Source organism: Erinaceus europaeus, chromosome 6 (genome assembly GCF_950295315.1).
Source record: "Erinaceus europaeus chromosome 6, mEriEur2.1, whole genome shotgun sequence".
Taxonomy (NCBI): Eukaryota; Metazoa; Chordata; class Mammalia; order Eulipotyphla; family Erinaceidae; genus Erinaceus; species Erinaceus europaeus.
Window position 1 is genome coordinate 22,415,009 of NC_080167.1, and position 18,012 is coordinate 22,433,020.

At 39.9% G+C, this 18,012-nt stretch overlaps 1 gene segment (V, D, J or C); it reads left to right on the forward strand.

The window, feature by feature from the left end:
• LOC103118610 (immunoglobulin lambda variable 8-61-like) overlaps positions 1 to 18,012 on the forward strand; it is a 583,882-nt gene that overhangs the window by 120,227 nt on the left and 445,643 nt on the right.

Here is an 18,012-nt window from a genome sequence, read left to right on the forward strand (position 1 = left end):
ATGAAATTAATATTTTTTAAAAGTAGGTGGAGTCTAATCTTATCCCATGGTCTTCCTAAAAGAAGAGGAAATTTGGAAGCACAAAGAGACCTTCCGAATATTTGCGCTTAGAAGAAAGAATACAGAGAGAAGTCAGTGAGGATGCAGTATTGTGTTTCTTAAGATTCAAAAAAAATTTTTTTTAATATTTATTTATTTCCCTTTTTGTTGCCCTTGTTTTTGTTAGCGAGCATAAATCAAACCACCATCCACTGTAAGGAAGCAAAGATGTTTATTGACGAATTGCAATCCGGGCCGAGATGGTGACTGGTGTTAGTCTACCAAGCTCGACCCCGAACAGGGCTCAAACCATACAATTTATAGGAATTCAGACTACACTCAGGGAGGGGGAGCACATCACCTTATCAACCTACATCCAATAACAGGCTATAGCAAACACAAGATCCAATCATTTCAAACTTAGCAAAAGCATGATCCATTCAAAGCAAAGCGCGGGCTAGTTTCAAATATAGTAAGATCACACAACCAATAGAATTCAACCAGGCACATCCTCCTGCCATTGGCTATGACCACCCATCCGGTAGACAGCACACCACAAAGTCTGTTCAAAGGTCCTGATAAGGCTTGTCCCCATGTAGGGTCCTTCGAACAATGGGTGGCCTTCACTGATGAGGTCCTGATAAGGCTTGTCCCCAGGCAGGGTCCTTCGAACAATGGGTGGCCTTAACTGATTAGGTCCTGTTTATTCAAGGGGGAAGGGGAAAGGAATTTTCCACCTCATACTACAAGCAACTCATACTAAAAGCACTTAACAAACAACTGCATAAAAAGGGAATTTCAAGGCTACTGCCTTTTACAGTTTTTTTCACTGCTGTAGTTATTATTATTGTTGTTGTTATTGATGCCATCTTTGTTGTATAAGACAGAGAGAAATGGAGAGAGGAGAAGACAGAGGGGGGAGAGAAAGATAGACACACCTGCAAACCTGCTTCACTGCCTGTGAACCGACTCCCCTGCAGGTGGGGGGGGGGCTCGAACTGGGATCCTTATGCCGGTCCTTGCACTTTGCGCCACCTGAGCTTAACCCGCTGCGCTACCTCCCGACTCCCTGTTTTTTAAGATTTTTTACTTTATTTATTTTTGGATAGGAACAGAGAGGGAGGGAGGGAGAGAGAGAGAGAGAGATCTGCTATACAACTTCACTGCTTGTAGAGTTTACCCCCACCCCCACCCCGGAGATAGGAACTGGGGGTTTAAACCCAGGATTTTTCACACTAGTGTGTCACTACCCAGCCCCTAAGAACAGTGTTAACTGAAAATCCATACAGGCGTTTTCAGTGAGGTTATTTATTTCTTTACTTTACCACAGCACTGCTTATGGTGGTTTATGGTGGTTTTTGGGATTGAAGCTGGAACCCTTGGTGCCTCAGGCATTAAAGACTTTTAGCATAACCATTAAGTTATCTCCCCTCACCTCTTGGTGAGTTTATTTTATTTATTTTTTTTAAGTTTTTTTTTATTTATTCCCTTTTGTTGCCCTTATTGTTTTATTGTTGTAGTTATTATTGTTGTTGTCGTTGTTGGATAGGACAGAGAGAAATGGAGAGAGGAGGGGAAGACAGAGAGGGGGAGAGAAAGATAAGACACCTGCAGACCAGCTTCACCACCTGTGAAGCGACTCCCCTGCAGGTGGGGAGCTGGGGTTCGAACCGGGATCCTTATGCCGGTCCTTGTGCTTTGCGCCACCTGCGCTTAACCCGCTGCGCTACAGCCCGACTCCCTCTTGGTGAGTTTATTAAAGAAACCACACTGAAGACTGTAAACCAAGGAGGAGGAGTCTTTAATAATTTAAAAACAAAATAAAACAAAACATGTGGGGGACATTAGTGATAGAAAACACATTTATATAATGGACTCAGAGGCAATGCATTGTGTCTTTAAACTAGAAGTCACATTATGTAGGGTTAAAAATAACACTGTATGGGGCTGGAGAGATAATTCACTGGGTAGGGAATGAAACTTGTCATAAACCACCGGGGCCCAGGTTTGTATTTCAGCACCATGTGGAAGTGCCATGTCATGAAGATTAGCTCTGGTGTTATAGTATCCGTCTCTGTGAGTCTCTATTGGAATGAAATGGCCCAGAGGGGTGAAAATGAGCATGCTTGAGATCCTAGCTCTGTCCACTAGCCCCCACCCTCACAACAGATCACAATACAGGAGATCATTTTACCATTCTAAACCAAATTCCCCTCTAGCCCCAGATCACACAAATGCTAGTCTCCCTTCTTAAAATAAACCATTTTAAAGAATTGCCTTGGGGGGTGGGAGACAAAATAATGGCTATGCAAAAGACTTTCATTCCTGAAGCTCCAAAGTCCCAGATTCAATCCTCTACAACACCATAAATCAGAGCTAAGCAGTGCTCTGCCCCTCCTCTCTTATCATTATTATTTAAAATTTTATTTATTTATTTATTTATTTATTTATTTTTACCAGGCCAGTTCTCCCCCCTCCCCCTGTCTCTCTCTCTCTCCCTTTCTTCTTTCTCTGCTGAGGTGAGTGCCCTGTTGAGATGTGAGAAAGAGTAAAGGGGCTTCTCTCTGTCTTTCTCTCTCTTCCCCTCTCTCTTGTCCTATTATGTGAATGTTCTCAGTTTTATTGAATAAAGTTTAAAAGTCCTGAAAATCATAATCTCTCCCCAATTATTTGTTGAGATTATGCTTGACTGACTTTTAAATGCACTTGGTGTATTGCAACAAAGTAAAGTGTTTTTGGGTTAGGGAGTTCATGTCCTGGTACAAGATGATGGAGGACCACCTAGGCTGGGGATGAGAAATTTTTTTGCAGAAATCTGAGAAATTTTACAGAAATACCAACAACAGTATTTACTGCAAACCATTAATCCCCCCAATAAAAATGTTAAAAAGGGGGGTGGAGCACCTGGTTGAGTGCAGACAGAACAATGCACAAGGACGCAGGTTTGAGCCCTTGCAGGGGTAAAGCTTTGCAAGTGGTGAAGCAGTATTGCAAGTGTCTCTCTGTCTCTCTCCTTCTCTATCACTCTCTCCTCCTCTCAATTTCTGCCTGTCTCTACCCAATAAGTAAATAAATAAAGTTTTTTTTAAAAAAAAAGGATTCCAAATGGCACCACTCATTTCTTCCTTTAAATTTCCTTCCTTCCTTCCCTCTCTCCTTTCTTCATTTCTTTCTTTCATTGCTACCAGGTTATCACTGGGACTCCGTGTCAGCACTATGAATCCACCACTCTTGGTGGCCAATTTTTCCTTTATTTTAAACATTTTTCTTTATTTGATAGAGCAGAAAGCAATCAGAGGAGAGACAGAAAGGGAGATTTTTAAAAAATTCTTTCTAGGGAAGGGGTTGTGGATAAAAAAAAAAATTCTTCCTTGAACTCCAGAATCTGCCCATGTAGATATCTGTCAGTCACCAAGCTAAAAGTTCATTCCAGGCAGCAATTTGGCGGTAGCCACATGGTGAGGTGCTGAATCATCTTGGCAACAACCAAGGGAGTGAACTATTTTAAAAGAGAATCCTTCAACCTGAGTTAAGTCTATCAAATCCCCAACTGAGTCTTCATTTTGAGTACACATTGAGGAGAGGTTCTGAACCAGAAACACCCAACTGAATTATAGTAATTGTGATATAAGAGCTATTATAAATTGAATGCCTCTTTACTCCTTTGGAGATAGAAAGGGGTGGAAGTAAAAGCTACAACCCTCCAATGTGATTCCTCTATTGACTAACTTCCTTCTTAAATTCCTTCCAAAATTCACTTCATTAGCGTAACAAAGGACAACTCTGGACACCTAGGGAATTCTTTGAGTTCAGGAGCTTTGTGTCTGAAAGAGGATTAAGACTAAGAAATGTTTGTCACTTGAAATTATTAGTATCAGGCAGGGGAGATAGCATAATGGTTAGGCAAAAAAGACTTTCATTCATGACACTTGAAAGTCCCAGGTTCAACCTACACCAGTATTAGGTAGAACTGAACAGTGATCTGGTAAAAATCAATAAACATCATAAATCATCAAGAGGAATTCCTAGATGAATTTAAGTTAAATAAACAGAAGTTCTTTTTTTTTAAATTTTTTTAATTGGGGAATTAATGTTTTACATTCAACAGTAAGTACAATAGTTAAACAGAAGTTCTTTTCTAGTAATAATAAAGCTTCTATAAAATGCCAAGTGCCACTTACACAGGATGTATTTCTAGAAGTAGTCATATGATGGTCCTGGAAAAAAAAAAAAAGTGTGTGAGGAGTAAGCCCAGGTGAAGGATGAATCTGTGAAGGTCCCTAATGACACCCATGTTTCAACCTCACTGTAATTCATTCTTGAGGTCTGCATGTCTTTCCAAATGCTGGGAGCAAAATTAAGGCAAGACATGGACACTATAGGATTATCTAAGACTGGGAATTCTATCACTAGGACTGTTTGTTTTGTACTCCATCTTTGACAGGGAAGGGAAGAGAAAAATAGAGCACTGTGGTCCAGGAGGTGGCACAGTGAATAAAGATTGGACTTTCAAGCATGAGGTCCTGAGTTCAATCCCCAGCAGCAAATATATACCAAAGTGAAGTCTGGTTCTTCCTCGCTCTCCTCCTATCTTTCTCATTAGTAAATAAATAAAATCTTAAGGAGAAAGAGAGAGAGAGAGAGGAAAACAGAGAACCCGAGGAGGAAATCAGGCCATTTGTTTCCCTCAGCTAGAGGGAAGGGAAAGGAAGGACACCCAAGGACGTAGTAATTATGGAATAGAGGTAAGTTTGACTTAGGAAGAAGGCGTGGGACTTAGAAAGCCTCACCTGGAAGACAGAACCAAAGGAAGATTCAGATCATTTAAACAGACCAATAAAAAGTTCATTTTGGGAGTCGGGCGTAGCGCAGCGGGTTAAGTGCACATGGCGCAAAGCACAAGGACTGGTGTAAGGATCCCGATTCAAGCCTCAGGCTTCCCACCTGCACGGGAGTCGCTTCACAGGCGATGAAGCAGGTCTGCAGGTGTCTTTCTCTCCCCCTCTCTGTTTTCCCCTCCTCTCTCCATTTCTCTCTGTCTTATCCAACAACAACAATAACCACAACAGCAATAAAAAACAAGGGCAACAGAAGGGGAAAAAAAATAAATATTTAAAAAAAATTTTTTTTTTAAGTTCATTTCAAGTAAACAGATCTGAATGAAAGAACCAAACTTTATCAGTTGTTCATCATTCTGCCCAGATGACCTTGCATATATACGCATTTTTTAATTGTTTTAATTTTTAAAAAATATTTATTTTCTCTTTTTGTTGCCCTTTAATTGTTATTGTTCGACAGAGAGGGGGAGAGAAAGATAGATACCTGCAGACCTGCTTCACAGCCTGTGAAGGGTCTCCCCTGCAGGTGGGGAGCCAGGGGCTCAAAGGGATCCTTATGCTAGTCCTTGCACTTCCGCACCACAGTGCACCTAACCTGCTGCGCTACCACCCAACTCCCCCATGTTTTTATTTTCCTTTTTTTTTTTTTTTATTTTATTTTAGGAGGGGTACAACTCCACACAATTCCCACCACCCAATCTCCATATCCCACCCCCTCCCCCGATAGCTTTCCCATTCTCTATCCCTCTGGGAGCATGGACCCAGGGTCATTGAGGGTTGCAGAAGGTAGAAGGTCTGGCTTCTGTAATTGCTTCCTCGCTGAACATGGGCATTGACTGGTCGGTCCATACTCCCAGTCTGCCTCTCTCTTTCCCTAGTAGGATGGGTCTCTGGGGAAGCTGAGCTCCAGGACACATTGGTGGTGTCTTCAATCCAGGGAAGTCTGGCCGGCATCCTGATGACACCTGGAACCTGGTGACTAAAAAGAGAGTTAACATACAAAGCCCAACAAATTGTTGAGCAATCATGGACCCAAAGCTTGGAAAAGTGGAGAGGAAGTATTAGGGAGGTACTCACTGCAAACTCTAGTATACTTCTGCTTTCTTACTTTGGTGCCATACTCCAAACTCAATTTCTGCTTTGCGTTTCTACTTTTTTTTTTTTTTTACATGCATAACATTCCCCAGATTCCCATTTAGCAATACAACCCCCACTATTTCATTCATCATTTTTCATGGACCTGTATTCTCCCCACCCACCCACCCACCCCAGAGTCTTTTACTTTGGTGTAATACTCCAATTCCATTTCAGGTTCGACTTGTGTTTTCTTTTCTAATCTTGTTTTTCAACTTCGGCCTGAGAGTGAGATCATCCCATATTCATCCTTCTGTTTCTGACTTATTTCACTCAACATGATTTTTTCAAGGTCCATCCAAGATCGGCTGAAAACAGTGAAGTCACCATTTTTTACATCTGAGTAGTATTCCACTGTGTATATATACCACAACTTGCTCAGCCACTCATCTGTTGTTGGACACCTGGGTTGCTTCCAGGTTTTGGCTATTACAAATTGTGCTGCCAAGAACATATGTGTACACAGATCTTTTTGGATGGATGTGTTGGGTTCCTTAGGATATATCCCCAGGAGGGGAATTGCAGGGTCATAGGGTAGGTCCATTTCTAGCCTTCTGAGAGTTCTCCAGACTGTTCTCCACAGAGGTTGGACCAATTGACATTCCCACCAGCAGTGCAGGAGGGTTCCTTTGACCCCACACCCTCTCCAGCATTTGCTGCTGTTACCTTTTCTGATGTGTGACATTCTCACAGGAGTGAAGTGATATCTCATTGTTGTCTTGATTTACATTTCTCTGACAATGAGAGACTTGGAGCATTTTTTCATGTGTTTCTCAGCCTTTTGGATCTCTTCTGTGGTGAATATTCTGTCCAAGTCCTCCCCCCATTTTTGGATGGGGTTATTTGTTGTCTTGTTGTTGAGTCTGGTAAGCTCTTTATATATGTTGGTTATTAAACTCTTATCTGATGTATGGCATGTAAAGATCTTCTCCCATTCTGTGAGGGGTCTCTTGATTTGGGTAGTGGTTTCTTTTGCTGTGAAGAAGCTTTTTAATTTGATGTAGTCCCATAGGTTTATACTTGCCTTAGTCTTCCTTGTAATTGGATTCGTTTCATTGAAAATGTCTTTAAAATTTATGCGGAAAAAAGTTCTTCCAATATTTTCCTCTAAGTATCTGATAGTTTCTGGTCTATCTTCCAAGTCCTTGATCCACTTGGAATTTACTTTTGTATTTGGTGAAATACAGTGATTCAGCTTCATTCTTCTGCATGTTTCAACCCATTGTTTCCAACACCATTTGTTGAAGAGACTCTGCTTTCCCTATGTAATAGTCTGGGCCCCTTTGTCAAAGATTAGATGTCCATAGGTGTGGGGCCTCATTTCTGGGCTCTCAATTCTATTCCACTGGTCAGTGTGTCTGTTCATGTTCCAGTACCAAGCAGTTTTGATGACAATGGCCCTATAATATAGTTTGAGATCTGGCAGTGTGATGCCTCCGGTTCTGTTCTTTTTTCTCAAGATTGTTTTGGCAATTCTAGGTCTTTTCTGGTTCCAGATAAACATTTGTAGCATTTGTTCTATTCTCCTAAAAAATGTGCTTGGGATCTTGATGGGGATAGCATTAAATTTGTAGATGGCTCTGGGTAATATATTCATTTTGATGATGTTAATTCTTCCAACCCATGAGCATGGAATATCTTTCCACTTCTTTGTGTCTTTTTCAATTTCTTTGAGTAGTGACTCATAATTTTCAGTATACAAGTCTTTCACTTCTTTGGTTAGGTTTATTCCTAGATATTTTATTGTTTTTGTTGCTATAGAAAAAGGAACTGATTTCTGGATTTCAATTTCTTCTAACTTAGTGTTTGCATAGAGGAATGCCACTGACTTTTGAATGTTAATTTTATAACCTGACACATTACTGTATTGCCTGATGATTTCCAAAAGCTTCTTGCTAGATTCCTTAGGTTTTTCCATGTATACTATCATGTCATCTGCAAATAAGGAGAGTTTGACTTCTTCTCTTCCAATCTGTATTCCTTTAATTCCTTGCTCCTGCCTGATGGCTATGGCAAGAACTTCCAACACTATGTTGAATAGTAATGGTGATAGTGGGCAGCCCTGTCTAGTACCTGATCTGAGGGGAAAATGCTTCCAGTTTTTCACCATTGAGTATGATGTTGGCTGTAGCTTTGCTATATATAGACTCCACTATCTTCAGGAATTTTCCATCTATTCCCATTTTTTGTAGTGTTTTGATCATAAAGGGATGTTGTATTTTGTCAAAGGCTTTCTCTGCATCTATTGATATGACCATGTGGTTTTTGGTCTTGCTTTTGTTGATGTGGTGGATCACATTGATTGATTTACGTATATTAAACCAACCTTGCATGCCTGGGATAAACCCCACTTGGTCATGATGGACAATCTTTTTGATATACTGCTGTATCCGGTTGGCTAGAATTTTGTTCAATATTTTCGCATCTATGTTCATCAGAGATATTGGTCTGTAGTTTTCTTTTTTGGTTGTGTCCCTGTCTGCTTTTGGTATCAGGGTGATGTTGGCTTCATAGAAGCTGGCAGGGAGTATTCCAGTGTCTTCAATCTTCTGGAAGACTTTTAAAAGTAGAGGTATTAGTTCTTCTTTGAAAGTTTTGTAGAATTCATTTGTAAAACCATCTGGTCCAGGACTTTTATTTTTGGGAAGATTTTTGATAACTGTTTCAATTTCATTAGCTGTGATGGGCCTGTTCATGTTATCCACTTCCTCTTTACTTAGTTTTGGAAGTTGGTAGGTATCTAGGAAATCATTCATTTCTTCCAGGTTCTCTAACTTGGTGGCATATAGTTGTTCATAGAAGCCTCGCATGATATGTTGAATTTCTGCAGTGTCTGTTGTGATATCTCCTCTTTCATTTACTATCCGATTTATTTGGGTCTTCTCCCTTTTTTGTTTTGTGAGTCTGGCTAAAGGTTTGTCGATTTTGTTTACTCTTTCGAAGAACCAACATTTACTTTCATTGATCTTTTGTATGGTTTTCCTATTCTCAATGTTATTTATTTCTGCCCTAACTTTAGTAATTTCTGTCCTTCTGGTTGCTTTAGGGTTCCTTTGTTGTTCTTCTTCTAGGTCTTTAAGATGTGCAATCAGGCTGTTTATTTGTGCCTTTTCTTGTTTCCTAATGTGTGCTTGTATAGCTATGAACTTCCCTCTTAGGACTGCTTTAGCTGTGTCCCAAATATTTTGATAGCTTGTGTCTTCATTTTCATTGAACTCTCGAAACATTTTGATTTCTTCCTTGATTTCCTCTTTGACCCAGAAGTTGTTAAGAAGTGTACTGTTGAGCTTCCACATTTTGGCACTGTTACTAATCTTTGGTTGATTGTTAAGTGTTAGTTTAATTCCACTGTGGTCTGAGAAGATGCTTGGGATGATTTCAGTGCTCTTGAATAGGCTGATGCTGTCTTTGTGGCCTAACATATGGTCTATCCTTGAGAATGATCCATGTGGATTTGAGTAAAATGTGTATTCCAGTTTCTTGGGATGAATGACTCTGAAAATGTCCAATAGTTCTAGTTTATCTATCTCTTCATTTAGCTCCCTTATGTCTTTACTGATTTTCTTCCTGGATGATCTGTCAAGTTGAGATAGTGGGGTGTTGAAGTCCCCTACTATGATTGTGTTACTGTTAATATATTGCTGTAGCTCTTTCAGTAGAAGTTTGATGTATTTAGATGGCTTCTCATTGGGTGCATAGATATTAATAATTGTTAAGTCCTCTTGATGGACTGATCCTCTGAGCATTAAGTAGTGTCCATTCCTATCTTTTTTAATCTTATCTATTTTAAAGTCTATCATGTCAGATATGAGAATAGCTGTTCCTGCCCTTTTTTGTGGGCCATTGGCTTGAATGATAGTTTTCCATCCTTTCACTTTAAGTCTGTGTTTGTCTTGTTGCGTTAGGTGAGTTTCCTGTAGACAACATATTGTTGGGTTGTGTTTTCTGATCCATCTTCCTACTCTGTGTCTTTTAATAGGTGAATTCAGGCCATTGACATTTATTGATATCAAAGATTGAAGATATTTTAACGCCATTCTTGTAGAGTTTTAGAGTGTTTTGATATATGTTCTATTTGTGGTGGTCTGGTTGTTTATAGGAAACCTTTCAGAACTTCTTTCAAGGCAGGCTTGGTGATGGTTGCTTCCTTCAACTGTTGTTTGTCTGAGAAGGTTTTGATGCTTCCAACTAGTCTGAATGACAATCTAGCAGGATATAGTATTCTTGGCTGAAAGCCTTTGTCATTGAGCACTCGATAGATATCTTGCCATTCTCTTCTGGCCTGTAGTGTTTGTATGGAGAAGTCCGCTGCTAATCTTATGGGTTTTCCTTTGTAGGTGACTCTTTGTTTTTCTCTTGCAGCCTTGAGGATCCTTTCTTTATCCTTATTCCTTTCCAATCTAAGTATGACATGTCTTGGTGTCTTTAGGTCTGGGTTAATTCTGTTTGGGACCCTCTGGGCTTCTTGAATCTTTATGTCTTTGGTGTTGTCTAGACTAGAGAAATTTTCAGCTATTATGGCCTGGAGAACGCTTTCTTCCTCCCCTTCTCTTTCTTCCTCTGGTAAGCCAATAATGCGTATATTGTTTCTTTTGAAGTCATCCCATAGGACTCTGTTATTGTTTTCAGCATCTCTTAATCTCTTTTTGAGATCTCTTACTTCTTTTTTAGTTGTCTCTAATTCATCCTCAATCTTGCTAATTCTGTCTTCAGCCTCATTGATTCTATTCTCTCTGCCCTCTACTGCTTTCTGGAGTTCATCTATTTTGTTGCCCTGCTCTGATACTGTTTTAGCTTGTTCAGCTAGTTGCCTTCTTAGCTCAGCAATTTCAGCTTTCAGCTCTCTAATAACCATGCGATTATTAGAATTTTCTTCCATATTCTCATTTGTTGTTCCTGCAGTTCTGATTACAATTTTTTCAAATTCTTTACTCACTCCTGTTATTATTTCCTTAGCTAATGTTTGGATGTTGAACTTGTTGTTTTGTGCTTCGCCCTCTGGAGGACTTTTAGCTGGACTCTTGTCCTGGTTCGAGTCTCCATTATTTTTTCTTGTTGTTTTAACCATTTTATATAAGTTAACAGTTTTTTCAATCCCTGAGTTGGAGTTCAGTGGTGTAAAAGCCTTTTTTTTTTCCCCTGTAGGCTATGGTAGCCTGAGGGCTTTTAAACTATCAATAGGCTTCTTGGCTTAATCAATGACTCCTGACCAAGAGATAAAGCAGGGTGTGGCAGAGATAATCCAGTGGTTATGCAAAGAGACTTTCACAGCCCTTTAGCTATGCCACCGAGGTATAGGTCTTCTCCTGAGTTTCCCGGTTAGATCTCTGTGCCCTGGTGTCCCTCCCTGTTGCTGCTCCAGATTCTGAGGGTAGTAGCAATGGAGACTCAGAGTTGTACTTGGTGAGTCTCTGGGGAGTCCTTTCCTCCCTTCAGCTGTCCCCTTGTTGGTGGAGCAGACTGGAGGTGGTGTCTCCACTGACAAACTGTCGAACTGTTAGCAGTCACTTAATCTCTCCTTAGGCCCCTCTCTCCTCTCTGTCACCAGCCACGCGTGTTTGTACTCACGGGTGATTTACTGGGTTTCTGTGGTCATTCTAGTCCTGTCTTGTTTCGGTCTGGGTGATCTCCTTTGGTATTCCTAGTTGATCCGGGAGAGGAGAGGAGAGGAGAGGAGAGAAAGCGATCTGCTGCTCGTAGCTCTGCCTCCGGAAGTCGAATCCTGTTTTTATTTTCCTAAACAAGGTGTTTGATGCCTGATCAGAATCTTCCCAGCCCTTTATGGAATGTAACAAGATGAACACGCCACTATGAGGGAGACACTTGGATTTCACTCCCCCACAACAAAAGTACTAATATGTAGGCAACCAATCTTCTTGCCTTTTCTGTCTCCTCCTTCTCCTTCCCCCATCACACCCCCACTTCCTGGGTTATTGCTGGAGTTTGGTGTAAGCACCACAAATCTACACTCCTAGTGACTATTTTTCCATTTTTTTTTCTTTCTTCATTATATTTGATGGGACATAGAGAAATTGAGAGGGGAGAGGAAGGTAGGAAAAGAGAAAGAGAAGTGTCCTTTTGCAGGTCCTCCTCCTCCTCTTAGTTTTGTAAAGATTTATTTTTGGGGCCAGGTGGCATTGTATCTGGTTGAGCACACAAGGACCTGGGTTCAAGCTCCCTGGTTCCCACCTGCAGGGGGAAAGCTTTGCTAGTGGTGAAGCAGAGTTTGCAGGTGTCTCTGTTTCTCTCCCTCTCTATCATCCCCTTCCCTATCGATTTCTGGCTGTGTCTATCCAATACATAAATATATATTTTTTAAAATAAATAAAGGTTTATTTTCACTTATTAATGAGAGAGCATCAGTTCACCTATCAATCCTTGCAGTACCAGGAATTGACCTTGAAACCTAATGCTTTTGATTTTTTTCATTACCAGGGTACCAGCTCTGGCTTATGGTGGTACAGGGGATTGAACCTGGGACTTTGGAGCCTCACACATGAGAATCTCTTTGCAAAACCATTATGCTATCTACCTCCTCCTAGGACCTCATACTTTTAACTCTAACACTTTAGCCGTATATCACCTCCCAAACCACTTAACTTGACATTACTCTTTAAATTACTCCCAGCATAAAGCACAGATAAAGGTTAATAGTTATTAACCTTTTTCCCCCCAGTTTTATCAATGACTAATATATCTATTTGCATTTGTTATTGAATAAATGGATAAAAAATGGATAAACAAATACAATTTCCTTCCATAATCCACCTTTCTACTTCCTATGTGTTCATACCTACTGACAGTAACAGGAACACTACTGTTGAGTGTAGATTCCTCACACAAGCAAAGGCGCATGCTAAGTAATCATTATTTGTCAGTTAGACCAAGTCTCTGTTCTGATCCATTTTGACCTTTTAAAAGGATTGTGTGGAAGCATTTCTCTCTTAGCGAAGATGCTATTGGTGGTCCAAGAGGTGGCGCAATGGATAAAGCATTGGACTCTCAAGCATGAAGTCCTGAGTTTAATCCCCAGCAGCACAAGTATCAGAGTGATGTGTGGGGGAGTCAGGCAGTAGCGCAGCGGTTTAAGCGCACATGGCACAAAGTGCAAGGACCAGTCTAAGAATCCAGGTTCAAGCCCCTGGATCCCCATGTGCAGAGGAGTTGCTTCACAAGTGGTGAAGCAGGTCTGCAGGTGTCTATCTTTCTCGGTCCCTCTCTGTCTTCCCCTCCTCTCTCCGTTTCTCTCTGTACTAACAACAACAACATCAATAACAACAACAATAATAACTATAACTACAATGAAAAACAACAAGGGCAACAAAAGGGAAAATAAATAAACAAATAAAAGACTAAAAAAAAAACTATAAACAGTGTGATGTGTGGTTCTTTCTCTTTCTCTTCCTACCTTACTAATAAATAGATAAATAAATAACCTAAAAAATAAATAAAATATTGTTGGAACTGAGTGAGCTAGGCGGTATTACTAACACAAATTCAATTAAGTCTATTTACAGACTTAACTGGAGTGGTCCAGGAGGTGGTGCAATGGATGAGCCATTGGACTCTCAAGTATGAAGTCCTGAGTTCAATTCCCAGCAGCACGTGTATCAGAGTGTTTTCTGGTTCTTCTGTCTCTCCTCCTGTCTTTCTAATTAATAAGTAAGTAAAACCTTAAAAAAAAAAAACTTATCCTGTCAAAATTTTTTTTTTACTTTTTTAAAATTTATTTTCCCTTTTTTGCCTGTATTGTTTTTTATTGTTTTAGTTATTGATGTCGTCATTGTTAGAACAGACAGAAATGGAGAGAGGAGGGGAAGACAGAGAGGGGGAGAGAAAGACAGACACCTGAAGAGCTACTTAACTGCCTGTGAAGCAACTTCCCTTCAGGTGGGGAGCCAGGGGGTCCAACTGGGATCCTTAAGATGGTCCTTGTACTTTGCACCACATGTGCTCAACCCGCTGCACTACCACTTGACTCCCTTAACCTGACTTTTAAATTATTCATTAACTGGGGAAGAATCTCATCTAACAAGTAAAAAGACACTGAAAAGCTGTAATGTAACAAAGGAAAGAAAGTTTGGAGATGTAAGGGTGATCTGGCTAGCTAGGCAGGTGTCCCTGTCCTCCCTTACCACTCCATGTGTATCCCTCATGAAGCTGTGCTGGGCCAAAGAGGACAGCCTTCCCCGAAACAGAGACTGACTTTGGTCGAGACCTCTTTGGTCAAGGCTTTACAAGTAGCTGCACTCCCCAGCTAGAACCTCCAAATAAGCTCTCACGCAAAGTTTGGTTTTTGCAGCAGGGTTATTTCTGGAGCTTGGAGTCTGAACAACAAATCCACTATCCCTGGAGCTCCCCCACCTCAGCCTCCTTTCTTTTTCTTTTTTTTTTTAAACATTTATTTATTTTCCCTTTTGTTGACCTTGTTTTTATTGTTGTAGTTATTGATGTCGTCGTTGTTAGATAGGACAGAGAGAAATGGAGAGAGGAGGGGAAGACAGAGAGGGGGAGAGAAAGAGAGACACCTGCAGACCTGCTTCACTGCCTGTGAAGCGACTCCCCTGCAGGTGGGGAGCCGGGGGCTGGAACCGGAATTCTTAAACCGGCCTTTGCGCTTTCCGACACGTGTGCTTGACCCGTTGCGCCACCACCCGACTCCCTCTTTTTCTTTTCTTAATCAGACCACTGCTCAGGTCTGGTTTATGGTGGAGTGGGAGACTGAACCTGGGACTTTGGATCCTCAGTCTGAAAGTCTTTTTGCGTAACCATTATGCTATCCTACCCTCACCCTCCTTTTATATTTGATTTTTCTCAATTTTTTTTTCCCTCCAGAGTTATTGCTGGAGCTCCTTGCCTGCACCACAAATCCACTGCTCCTGGAGGTCATCTTCTTCATTTTGTTGATGTTGCTGTTGTTATTGCCATAGTTGGACAGGACAGAAAGAAATCCATAGAGGAGAGGAAGACAGACAGACACCTGCAGACCTGCATTACTGCCTGTGAAGCGACCCCCTGCAGGTGGGAAGCAGATGGGAAGCAGGTGGGAAGCCTGGGGTTTCAAACCAGGATCCTTATGCCTATCTTTGTGCTTCAGGTCAGGTGTGCTTAACCTGGGGTGCTACCGCTTGGCCTCCCTCTCCTCCCCCCTCTTAAGTATTTAATGTGACAATTCTTCACCTCCAAATTGATATGCAAATTATCTGTGTATTTAACTGAAAAGTTCCAGCACATTCTGGAGGGCCCCCAAAATGTCCTGTGAACCGTTTTGTGGATATTGGTTCACAGCAAATTTGGCATTTATCTGACACTAGAGATCTTTTGAGAAGCATTGCCACTAATGTGTGTTAACTATCTAAGTAATTAGAGTTTGTTAAAATTTAAAGAAAAATTTAGTCAAACTGAATTTGGTTTAGAGATCCTGGTTATGGGAATTGCTACAAGAGGTTAAAAAGATAACTTTTAAATTTATGTTCTTTAAAATTCAAACAAAGCCTCTTAAAATTAGGTATCACACACTGATGATGTGTCTAGATCTTGACTGTGATAGGTAAAAAAGAAAAAAAAAAAAGGTTTTAAAATACCTTCTCAACTAAAGAAGTAAAACTGGCCTGGGTTAGTGAAAGATAACACAATAGTTATCTTTATGCCTGAAGATGTTGCTCTGATAAATGAGGTTTATTTTAAATAAGATATGTAAAAAATTTTTTTTCCAAATAAAACATCAAATATGAGACGGCCTAATGTAGAGCTGTATAGATGTTTTAGCTAACCTTTTTACATTTTATTCAAGAAGTATGCTCCTGGTTTCTCTGAGAAAAAACTTTAGATATTAAAACATAAGAGAGACTAGGTAAAAAGTTAAGAGAATTTTATGTCTGATATAGACAAAAATGTTCCAGTTAAAACTTTTTACTTTGAAATTTGTTAAGAGATTTTTAAATCTTACTCATGAGTTAATTACTTTTGCTTTTACAGTGAATTACTCCTTCTGATAAAGTTGTTACTGAGATAACTCCCCTATTTAGAAGGACTACAAAAATTATTATCAAATAATTGGCTTTTGAAAGTACAGATTCTACAAGTCAAACTTAAATTAGTTCTTTTAGAGAGTAAAAAATTATCTGGCTTGTTTTAAGACACTGTCAGAGATTTATTCTTGATAAATTAAGTTAATACATGGTGCTTCTGGTCTGACAGATTTATTTTGGCAAATCCTGATTTAACAAAATTAGTATTTTGAACATTTAAGCTATGAGGTTTAGTTTAGCCTTTTAAGTTGCCATATTAGAGTTCTAAGGAGCAAAATCTATTAAGAATTTTATATCTACGCTTACTCATGATAGCTTTGTGATGAGTAAAGATCTTAGTAAACTAAGTTATAATAGTGTGCTTAAACTATCTAATCAGTTTAAAATAATGCTAAAAAATGCTAAACATTTTATCATGTCAACACATTAGGTATTGACTTTCTATAACATATTGGTATATTTTAATAAAGAGCCTTCTAAAGTCATATAAAATAACTCAAGCCAATTCTAACCATTAGATCATCAATTAATTTGGTACAAGTTCTCTTCCTAAGTAAATGAATATAGGTACATCTGCACATGAAGAACTGACTGCTCATATGGTAAGATTTAAAACTAAACATTTTTCATTTTTTTATTTATGGGTGTGTGGTGACTCCTAAATTCACTCATATCCTAAAGTTTTTCTCATTTTTTTACAAGCCTCTTAAAATTTTAATGCTTGACCTGCCATAGTGAGAGCACTTTACTGACTCCTGCATTGTTTAATTAAGATCCTGCTATTCAGACTTTTAAGATTAATCTCCATTGATAAAAGCCAGTGCTCTCTGGCAGATTGATGTAACTCACCTGCCCATGTTTGGTAAACAAAAATATGTTTTTTTTTTCTTCTCAATTGGTACTTTTTCTAAATTTATGTGGGCTACAGCTCAAACAAGAAAAACTATAACCCTTAAGCTCAATTAATAAAAAAAGAAGGGGAATGCACCCCCCAGTATTCAGTTGGCTAAAGTGTCAATGTAGTAACTATACTAAACCTTAATATTTACAAAAATTCGAATTGTCCATTTATTATATCTCATTGACAAAGCCACCCACTTTACCAGTCACAGAGACATATTCTTTTTCTTTTGTTTTTCAACACTGGATGTTCATGTTTGTTTTCCTTTTATTATGGTGGATGACATTATTGCTCTTGCAAAATCCACAGAGTCCCTGTTGGCAAGTCCTTACCACAAAGGACGCCATGGCAGTATATACTCCAGCTAACCTCACCAGCCTATCCAAGTCTTCTCTTTCTGCTGACCTACCACTGCTGACTTCATCCTTACATGTTTATTGACTGCTCACTTTTCTCCCAATATTCCTCATGTTGAAGGAACCTCACTTAATGTGTATGCACCTCCTCTGTCTTTTGGTACAACACCACCCTATATTTTCATGTCAATTCTTCTCTACCTGGTCCTTGCCTCCTAGTTTTGCTTGTTCCACAGCTGACCCTCTATGAAGAGGAAAAATGTCATCAGTTGGTGCTGACGACCACTAGAGGACCAGACGTGCTGTGTTTCTTCCCCTGGACATCACATCCACTGACTGCTTCCCTTAGACTTGCTGGTGGCGCGCAAGAACACTCTATATATTCCTCCCATGAATTTCTGACAAATTACAACAGCTTATAGACTCCACCACAAATAGTCTGCTTTTATGTTAACGAGTCCGGTTTAGTGGAGACCCTCCATGTTCTCCTTTTTGATGCCCCTTATGGGACCCTTGATTAGTTTTTTGTTAATGATTACCTTGGGACCTTTTATTTTTAATAAGATTACTGGCTTTATAAAACAACAAATTGACTCCTTGGCATCGAAACCCTTACAAATATATTACCACAGACTTGATTTGGCTGACAGAGGCTTGGCTGAACCTGAGGGTGACAGACCTCTTTTAGGAGCTTGGCATGGCGTGGGCACCGG